A 10,496-nucleotide genomic window follows, 5' to 3' on the forward strand; every position below is an offset into this window, starting at 1 on the left:
GTTTTGTGAAACAGGAAAATAATATATTCAAATTAAGTATATAGAAGACGCTACTTTCTAAACTTTATTGAACAAATTATCGACATTCAACTTCAACTTCAACTTCATTCCATTTTTGGTAAATATTTTAAATTTTGAAACTTTATATTTTTAAATCTAATACATTAAAGTTTGAGGACATATTTGCAAATACTTCTAAATACTGGTGGTAAAACTGTAAGGGCTGATTAGTAATTTCCTTTTAAAACACTCCCAAATTTTTGAAGTGTCAGAAGAAAAGAAACGTTTTGCCTGCTGCAAATTAAGTTTCGGGTTGATTGTAACAATGGTGAAACGCAGCCGCCAAAATGTGGGTGTGTTCAGTACAAACAAAACAATACGGGCGTAAATTAATTTATAGCTAACATCAAGGACTAACTAATTCATGCAGGCACATAATTTCACGGTTACCATGTGAGATCCTTGCATCTTTTTTCTGCTTAAAAGATCCTTGCATCTTTTATCAAGTACAAACCCTTTCTGAGTTCTAGTAATCCCACTAAAGTTTTGGAGATCAATAATAGTAGAAAAAATCCCTGTAAAGACTTAATTTTATATGAATGTCAGTCTAAGAAAACTAGTCCATGATCCATGGGATTGCTTGACTAGTTGTAGTTTCACAAGATTTTGTGTTAAAGGCTCTCACCATAGAACATATAAGCGGAAAGCCCAACCTTTTTTTCTTCTTTACATAAGACAAGTTTTCTGTTCGGTCCTTATTTCTCTTCCTGTTTACTACAGAGATGGGCCTTAGAGTCCCAAGATGACCACCTGATACATTCATGAAGAGTAATACTATTAAGGGATGCAAGTTTCTTCTCTTAAAGACATGAAGTTGGCTTTTTTGCTTGTTACTCCAAACTCTTGTTCATGAAGAAAACTCTGTAATACTATTTCTGTTCTTCACACAATTCATTTCTCAGATTATATCTATGGTTAACATTGTTTTTACTTAACCAAAATCTCAAAAACTTGAAAAGATATTAAAGTTGTATTGCAACATTTTGCTCTGAATCCAGCTAGAGCCAACTTCTTTCACCACTCCTTTCTCTCTCATAATCTTCCTAATTAGAGTAACTTCTCTCCATCTATCTCATGGTAAGCATAGAGATTCGACATCACTAGATTGAACAAGGTTATTACTTTCAAGCAAAAGAAGACAATTCCATCACAACAACATCCGCCGATTCTCTTCCCTCTAAGGACAAAGTCTAATAAAAACAAGGAAGTGAATCAGTCGAAACAAGCAATGACTCTTCGAAAATAGCACCATTGACAGCAAGAGAGAGACTAAGAGCAGCTCATGCTCTTAACCAATACACAGAAGCAATACCGAAACAAACAAAACTCAAAGTGGGAAGCCAACTTCTTGATGTGCTTAAAGAGAGTGACAAGAAATCAAAAATATAACCGGGTTTACTAGAAGCACCAACCAACATGCTTGATATGTTTTATCTCCCTGGAAGCGCAAATATACTCGTCATTGCTTTTTCATTTGTGTTGCATTGTGATGTTTTCTCGGGATTTCATCAAAGCAGAGAGAGAGGGTTTTGTCACAAAAAAAAATTTGTGGCAATGTTAGCTCAGATACATACTTGAGAATGTTTATCACTTATCGCAAAGTAAATGATATCAAATTCCTTCCAGGAAAACTAAAATGAAATAGCAAAGAGTAGATGCTTCCTTCGAGTTCCTCTCATATCTTCTTCCACTGCAAAGATAAAGATCCACTATTAGTTATAAACCAGATGAAGCCATGGTATCAGGTATCAGATTCTCGAACTTACTTTCCGATCAATCATCCAGTAGCTTCTATTATTAGGTATGTTAATAGCTTTGGAGATGCCGATGAGTGATGATTATTGCTGGTACAATCGCAAACTGTAAGGCTTGGCAGAAACCAAATTTCTCAATGACTAGAGACACAAGTGTTGTCAATCCCACAAGATGGATAGTTCGTAGATGAAGCGAATGCCATGTTTGCCTTCAAGAAAAGAGAAAACAGATTGCGTAAGGTTCAATTAAAAAACTAACACAAAATAACTAAATTTTACCAGAGAGATGAAATCTTCCTCTTCAGAAGCACAAATGAAGATATGACTGAGAAAGTAGTTGCGATCGTAATTCTTCAAAGCCGCATCCACTATAGTGATTATGACAATCAAGTTTGGAATTGAATAGAGGTTCAATACAATCATGTGACTGAAAAACATTGTAGTGATGAATGAGATAGCCAACTTTGAGACAACTGAGATCTAAGGCTAAATTTTCAAAACCTTTCAGAGCATCGTTAACAGTTAAGAAACGATTATGTTCTTCAATATCCATTTCATTGGGGAAAAGTACATGTCTATCCTTCCATGTCTTGTACTCCGTACACAGAGCAGGAGCGTGTGGAGGGTAGATGTGACAAACGTTACAACAATTCATTCTGGAATTATTTCAGAGAGACTGGAAAACTCAGTGAAAGCCAAATTGATCACTAATTTTTGCTTCAGATTTTTGCATCATTGTTGAAGCTCATAGACAAGATGACTGTTAAGGTTGGTGAAGTTGTTGACTACCAAAGCACCAAATACATTGGTGTAGAAGTCAATGGCTGCGTCAATCTGTGTAGCTTTCACCAAAAGTTGTAGTTGTAACGATCCTTTCGAGCTAAAATCCATGGCTCTACAAATCATTTTCAGCTGCTGTGGAGTAGTCCCGCCGCTACGCGAGAATTTTGGTTAGTTCATTAATTTTTTTTGGGGTTATTGGGTACAATTTTTGTTCAATTTTTGATGAACAAGCAAACATAATAAACTAAAATGAGAAGAAAAAAAAACATAATGAATTACCTAGCTATGAATGCGAGATACACGTGAGATTAGTCTTTGAAGGGAACCAATCAAAGGAGAAATGAAGATATTCTAGGGTTTGAAATGGATATAGCATTAATTACTCAAAATCAAATTGTATGCCGTTTTTATGTAAAAATCCTCCACCCCTTAACTCTCAAAATAAAAAACGGCAGGTTTATTACTTTCTAAACTTTATTGAAAAAATTTCGACATTCAACATCAATTCCATCCCATTTCAGTTACAAGTCCATATAGTAATTTTGTGGATAAAATTGTAAATTATGAAAATTCTCTATATATTAATCGAGAATCATTTAAAAGTTGTAACATAGAGTTTGTATTAATTATAAAAGAAACTTACTAATGTGTTATTTAATTAGATTGTCAATTTACTTTATGTGACAGCATAAGAATCGACTTAATAATTTGTAAGTGCAAAATCAATTCGTCAGGAAGACAAGCTATGCGAAGCTGCACTTACAAACATTTTACCAGCACCATAATATTTTTTAAAAAAAGAGAGAGACAAATGGTCTAACCATATACTACGATCAATTGAATCATTTCAAAGTTAATAATAATATACAAAGAATCATACTATTGCAACATATGTCCTCGCGATGTTAGACAACTATACACTTTATGAGAATATAAGGATATTCATTTAAATCGTTGCCAATGTTGTTGCATAATAGCTGATCTCTAGGACATATATTGATGATGATCATATAACTCACATCATGATCTACTAACCATAGACTATGATCATACGAATCATTCTAAGTTATATAAATTATGACGACCAAGTAAATTATAGTTATAATCAATTGTATATTATACAATGTTTAAAAACCTTACACTTCCGTATCATCGTCTGAATCCTTATTACTGCGAAATGGTTAACAAAATATGTTATAACTTATAAGCATAGCTGATCAGCGTATGAATCATTTACCAAACATATGATTGCCTTGACACATTTTGATGATCGAATATTGTAGGATACTTTTGACGTATCTATATATGTTTTTTGCCTGTTTGATAGTGTGTATTTGGAATGACTCAATCTTTATTCGATGTTTGGTAAATGAGTATATTGTCTATTTACGGACATAATTTTGATGATAACATTGGTCCACTATTTTACATTAAGCCACAAAGGTAAGTTTTTCATTTTACATTAGGTCATTCGCAAATGGCTTATCATTTGTTGGATATTTGTTTTTGTACAATTTTGTAGTTTAACCAAAAAAATCGACACAACTTAAATAATATTATGTCCAAGAAGATTTGTACACTTATGAATTTTTTTTGACACATTATCGCTCATATTTTTGTGATCACTGGAAATTGAGTTCGATAGTCCAATTCTACACTAATTTCTGTTACTATAAGTTTAGAACTATTTTATAATTCTGCTTATCCCTTATATACACAAACTATTATGTGTGCATTTCCAAATACGAATTTACAAGACAATCGTATACAATTATGAATAAACAGAATGACCAAGTCAAAGATTGTTTTTACTCTATCAAGATTGAAATACACAATATTTCCGTTTTTAATATATGAACATTAAATTGTTTGTAATTGTATGTTAACGTAAACTCACCCTACGCGCATGCCTCAACCTAGTAATACTTTTAAATATAATACATAAAACACAAGGAATATTTGCAAATACGTATAGATACTGCTGGCATAATTGTAAGGGCTTGTCAAAAGAAAATAAACATCTTGGTTGCAAATTAAGTCTCTGGGAAACTGTAACCATTTATTAGTAAATGATGATCGCATTCATGAAGAAACATTGAAACGCAGCTACCACCAAATATGGGTGTGTTCAATACAAAGAAAACATTACATGCGTGAATTGATTTATTAGATACATCAAGGACTAATTAATAATAACTGGAGTCAAATTGAAATCCCTGGCCGTGAAACAAAAACTAAAACTAAAGTCGTGTCGTTCAATGGTGACTACGGAGGTTAGCACCGCCGTCTCCGGCATGAAACCAACGTCTCCGCCTCCAGAATCAGACGGCTCTACTGGTAAACCCTAATCATCTTCCTCTCTCTCTCTCTCTCCCTATTGCAGATTTCAATAAGTCACCTCATTGAGTTTCATCTGCAGATTTCCTTGATAACGATTGGCTAAAGGAATCGTTTTCAAGTGGAAGTCTTGATTTTGATGATTGGACTTTGTTAATCTCCGAAGTAGAGACTTCGTTCCCAGTAAGTCCGTTGCGTTACATTCCGTTTAACAGTACCTTATATCTCTGAGTTTCCGACGCTTTCTTGGTATTGTAGGATGATATTGAGAAGCTGTGTTTAGTTTACGATGCTTTCTTGTTAGAGTTTCCCTTGTGCCATGGCTATTGGAGGAAGTATGCTTACCATAAGATACAGTTATGCACTCTAGACGATGCTGTTGACGTTTTCGAACGAGCAATACAAGCAGCTACTTATTCTCTAGATGTATGGCTCGACTATTGCACTTTTGCTGTTGCTGCCTATGAAGATCCTCATGATGTTTGTAGGTATATCTTAATTTTATTGGTAGGCTTTGTGTTTCTTCATTAAGTAACCAATACAAGCTTACTTATCATTGCAATTTTTCTCTATGTAGTAGAGCATTTGGCTGAAAATTGTTCATCTTAGTTGACGATAGACTGCTAGTTTCGTTCAATTTCCTCAATCTATTGATTTCAACAAAAAGGTTTATTTCTGGAACTGATTACATAAACATATCCTGGCAGATTATTTGAGAGGGGACTCTCATTTGTTGGGAAAGATTATTCTTGCTGCGCTCTCTGGGACAATACATAGAGTTTCTCTTGGGTAAGAAGCAATGGAGTTCACTGGCACATGTATATATCCGGACCCTGAGATATCCATCCAAAAATTTGCATTTCTATTACAAGAAGTATGTACTTTTACAGTTGTTCTATAATGATACTCATGATGTTCTGTTACTCTGAGTTTCTGTGGCTTAAGTTCTACTTTTTTACAGCTTCAGAAAGATTGCAGCTTCTTTGAAAGAAAAGATTAAATGTAGAATAGATGTTAACGGAGACCTTTCTTCAGACCCTATGGAAGAAGATTTGGTCCCTACGCCTCACAGTGATGAGGAGATCTCTGTTGTTATCAGAGACTTTATGGGTCCTTCCTCTAGCTTCGCTGTGGCAAAAGCATTGCATGCGTACTTGTCAATTGGGGAACAGTTCTATCAAGATTCAGAGCAACTGAAGGAAAAAATAAGTTGCTTTGAGACACAAATCCGCAGGCCTTATTTTCATGTGAAGCCGTTGGACACTAATCAGCTTGACAATTGGCATAAGTATCTGAGCTTTGCAGAAACATATGGAGACTTTGATTGGGTACTTCTGGTTAGCTTTTACTCCTTTCTTGTTTATATTTTTAAAACTTTTTTAATTTCTAAATTGCAGGCTATTAAGCTTTATGAGATGCTTAATACCATGCGCTAATTACACTGAGTTCTGGTTCCGCTATGTGGACTTTGTTGAAAGCAATGGTGGAAGGGAGCTAGCAAACTTTGCATTGGCTCGAGCATCACAAACTTTGTCAAGGTATATGTGATTACAATTGCTGTTGTGTATCAGAAGGAAGATGAACCACTAGGACCTTACATACACTTGACGCCCTTGTATGTTTATTGTAGAATGAATCTGCTATCCATCTATTTAATGCACGGTTCAAGGAACACGTTGGAGATGCATCTGCCGCTTCTGTTGCTCTGTCCCGATGTGGCGAGGAGCTTGGTGTTGGTTTTGTTGAAAATGTGGCGAAGAAGCTAACATGGAGAAGCGTCTGGTATGGACCTACACTACTCGGTTCCTTTTAGTTTTGGTGATTTAGAGAGTAGCTAATTATTTGGTGTTCCATGTAGGGGAATTTTGAAGCGGCTGTTACTACATACAGAGAGGCTCTGAAGAAATCACTCGTTGGAAAAGAAAACGTAGAAACCACCGCACTGTTGTATGTTCAATTTTCTCGTCTCAAGTACATGGTAAGTAATGTTTTGACCCATGAAGATTTATAGCTTCAATCACCTGTCACTAAAATGTCATAATATAGAGTTCTGGGGACTGTTTGGGTCACTACGTTACCTTACCTTCAATGCATTGCACATTTTCGAAGGTTTCTTAATCTGAGGACTTGCTTTATTCTTAGATAACAAACAGTGCTGATGAGGCAGCTCAGATTCTGATAGAGGGCAATGAGAAAGTTCCTCACTGCAAATTACTTCTAGAGGTATGTAACGTGTGTTTATGACTGAAGTTTCTATCCCATTTGGAATTATAAGTCTCCTCTCTAGCATATATTAACATTTTGAAGGTTCAATCTCTGTTAATCTTTTTGCTAACAGGAGCTTATAAGACTCATGATGATGCATGGAGGGTCTCGACAAATAGATTTGTTAGATCCTATCATAGATAAAGAAATATCTCATCAGGCTGATTCCTCCGGCGGTCTTAGCGCAGAGGACAAGGAGAACATATCAAATTTATACATGGAGGTATTTCTTGTTTGTGGCTTTTTCTGTTTCGTTTTCTTTCAATATCTTGATTGCATTGAATGTGTTTGATACTTAGTAATCTCTCTCTCTCTCTCTCCTCTCTCTCTCTCTCTCTCCTCTCTCTCCCTCTCTCTCCTCTCTCCCTCTCTCCCTCTCTCCCTCCTCCCTCTCCCTCGCCCTCTCCCTCTCCCTCTCCCCCTCTCCCTCCCCTCTCCCCCTCTCCTCCCTCCCCCTCTCCCTCTCCCTCCCCTCCCCCCCTCCCTCCTCCCCCTCCCCCCTCTCCCTCCTCTCCCTCCCCCCTCCCCCTCCCCCTCCCTCCCCCCCCTCCCTCCCCTCCCTCTCCCTCCCTCCCTCCCTCTCTCTCTCTCTCTCCCTCTCTCTCTCTCTCCCTCTCTCCCTCCCCTCTCTCCTCTCTCCCTCTCCTCTCTCCCTCTCTCCCCTCTCTCTCTCTCTCTCTCTCTCTCTCTCTCTCTCTCTCTCTCTCTCTCCTCTCTCTCTCTCTCTCTCTCTCTCTCTCTCTCTTTTTAAGCAGTTTATTGACCTCTCTGGAACCATACATGATGTGAGGAAGGCTTTGGGTCGACACATTAAATTATTCCCACATTCCCACATTCTGCCAAAGCGAAGTTGCATGAGTCCCGTCCTTTGGGGAATTCACTCAGAGAGTTGATTCAACGAAGAGAAAAGACTCGTGAGTGCTTGAATCAGGACCTATCAACAAACAAGGCACTGGCAGCAAAGTTGTTTCGCCACTAGAAGAAAAGAAGACTTGCCTCTGAACTCTGATGCTGTGCTGTCTGACTATATAAACACCGAGCCTAATATGGAGTCTCACGTTGAAGGAACCAATAGTGTTGCAGATAGGGAGAAACTCTGCGAGTCACAAGTGATCTGTCTACGGGACTAAAGTCGGATGAAGATGGTGAACGCTCTCGCGAAGTAAGCCTACCAATACAAGCCACGCCAGAACCTGGTTTTGTCGCTAAACAAGCTCACTTCTCTTCCAGCTCAGCAGATACTGTGAAATCTGATGCTATAGAGATCCAACCCAGTGGCTTTAGAAGTCCCCAAAGTCACCAAAACCAAGAATTTATTAGGCAAGCTAGTCGAAACAGGTTCCAGAGAAGAGATTTTAACCAGAATCATAGAGATCCCAAACCCTCGCTCACAAGAGAGACCTCCCCAGATGTCATATTCTTCAGTCACACACTGGCCGTGGGGGTTTTAGCCAGCAGATGGCTGTTGCGCCTCGAGACAATCGCCCAATCTCACAGAGTCTGCAAACCCAGTGTCAGTGCTCTGCATACCCCATGGTTCAACCCATCCAATGCTTACCCTCAAGCCCAGACCCCTGGACAGCACATGAGTGTAGCCTCTTCTGACAATCCAGCAGCAGTGCAAAGCTCATTCTCACAGATTCCGCAGAACCAATATCAAGCCTCCGCAGCTCAGGTTCAACCATCCTTTGCTTATCCTCAGTCTCAGGTTCCTCCTCAGCATCCAGTGCAAAGTAACGACCAACTAGAAGGTCAGGTGCAGAGCAACGAAGCTTATAACCAGATGTGGCAACAATATTACTATTACAATTACTACTACCAACAACAACAACACAGTCACAGCTCGTGTCTGAACAACCACAACCATATCAGAATCCTCACCCGAACTAGATCCGAATCTCGTCTCAAACAGTATCAAGCTCAAGCTGGAACTCAGCACCCACACTCAGTCTCACAAGTGGAGCAATTCAATACACAGCACAGAGCCATGAACCACAAAATCAACGGCAAATTCTGTTCCAGCAACAACACCAACAACAAAGTGGTTTCAACAAGCAGCAACAATGGCAACAGCAACAGCAACAGCAACATATCATCTCTATATTCAACAACAACCACAGTTGCAAGGAGAAGCAAAGGCGATGAACAGAGACCCTCCTCTGTGCCACAAGTCTCCGCAAGGGCCAGCGACGTTCAAAAGGTTGGCTTCGAACTGTACATCTTTTGTTATCACCTTAAGAGATTACTAATATATACTATATGATATTCTTGTAGATTGGAGAATCTGGAGGACGTGAAGTAGAACACTCTCTGACACTTCCATCACCTCCATATGAGTTTCATGAAAGTCTTTAATTGTTGCAGTTCATTGTGTGTGTATTTAAAATTTTTAAAGTATACTTTTCATTTAATATTTGTAGTACATTTCCGTAAATTTTAAAATGTAGAAGGAATCTTAAACCGAAAGTTATTAAAAGTTGGAGGGCTTGGACACGCGTCAAATACGTGTGAGAGTATTCCAGCTGGGGTAATACTAGACACGTGTTGAGTTTGTATTGGAATAGAAGCGCCCACCAAAGGAACAATTCGTAGCCGTCGATTGGATCCAACAGGAGCCGTCATAAGTCAGTATTGACCGTTCGTGGAAGTTTTGCGAGAGAGAGAGAAAGAAACCCAGAGAGAGAGAGAGAGACCCCTCCTCAAGTAGTAGAGAAAGAGACCACAATCAATTAAAAAAAAAAAAACAAAAAAGAAGAAGAAGAACAGAAAGCTCTCTCTCTCTCTCTCAGAGGTCGGTCTTCAGATCCCTTCCGTCCTGTACGTTTGCCTTCTCCAAATTTCGATCCCTCCCTTTCCTTTTCCTCTGTGTATGTTTCTTTTTGCTTTTTTTTCAAGCTTTAACTTTTTTTTTTTGTGTTGTTTTGACTTTTCGATTTCTTAATTATGTGGTTGTTTGCTTTTCATTCATCCACGACGTTTGTTTGAGACCTTCCTTTTAAGCAAAATCCGCCTTTTATTGGGTTTTCTGGAAGATTTCCTTAATTATTGTGCTAAATGGGTTTTTAATTTGTTTTGATTCTTTCACTGACGGCTGGTTTTTTCTGTTCTCTGTTCTATTGACCGCCCTTTTATAGTAAAGCTGATTAATAGAGAATTCTTTTAATTTTCTGTTGAATTGTGCTGTGTGGTGGAAGTGTTGTTTATAATTGAGCTGATTTGTTGTTTCAATGATTACTTGTTCTGAAGATTAATTCTGGTCTACTGATTGATGTTAATTTTTTCTAATTGTTCTACGGT

At 38.0% G+C, this 10,496-nt stretch overlaps 1 pseudogene; it reads left to right on the forward strand.

The window, feature by feature from the left end:
- Positions 1–4,772: 4,772 nt before the first annotated feature.
- Positions 4,773–9,554, forward strand: LOC125590567 (annotated as a pseudogene).
- Positions 9,555–10,496: the final 942 nt, after the last annotated feature.

This window comes from Brassica napus, chromosome C7 (assembly GCF_020379485.1).
Source record: "Brassica napus cultivar Da-Ae chromosome C7, Da-Ae, whole genome shotgun sequence".
In the NCBI taxonomy this organism is placed as follows: Eukaryota; Viridiplantae; Streptophyta; class Magnoliopsida; order Brassicales; family Brassicaceae; genus Brassica; species Brassica napus.